Consider the following 736-nt stretch of genomic DNA (forward strand, 5'->3'; position numbering starts at 1 on the left):
GGATGTGAAGAAACTGGAACCCTCTTATGTTGCTGGTGTGCTGTGCTTAGTCACTCAGTCATGTCCGACTCTTTGTGACTCCATGGACTGTAGCCCACCAGGCTCTGCTATCAATGGGGATTCTCCAGGCAATAATAGTGGAGTGAGTTGCCATGCCATCCTCCAGGGGATATTCCCAACCCAGGGATGAAACCCAGGTCTCCTGCATTGTAGGTAGATTCTTTACTGCCTGAGCCACCAGGGAAACCCATACATTGCTGGTGAGAATATAAAACTCATGCAGCCACTTTGGAAAACTGTTTCCCAGTTCCTCGGAGTGTTAAACATGGAGTTAACATGATTCCACTCATAGATATACATCCAAAATCAATGAAAACATGCACTGACACAAAAACATGTACATAAATGTTCATAACAGCATTATTCACAAACGCCCAAAATGAAAACAATATAAATGTCCATCAACTGATGAACAGTAAGTAAAATGTGGTACATCTATGTATACAATGGAATATTATTTGGCCTTAAAAAGGAATGAAATACTGATACATGCTACAATATGGATCAATCTTAAAAACACTATGCTACCCACGCACCTATGGGCATCTTTTACAAAGGAGGCAAGAATATACAGTGAAGAAAAGACGGCATTTTCAATAAGTAGTGCTGGGGAAAAAATTGACAGCTATATGCAAAAGAATGAAACTAGAGCACTTCCTAACACCATACACAAAAA

Source organism: Odocoileus virginianus, chromosome 6 (assembly GCF_023699985.2).
Source record: "Odocoileus virginianus isolate 20LAN1187 ecotype Illinois chromosome 6, Ovbor_1.2, whole genome shotgun sequence".
Lineage (NCBI taxonomy): Eukaryota > Metazoa > Chordata > Mammalia > Artiodactyla > Cervidae > Odocoileus > Odocoileus virginianus.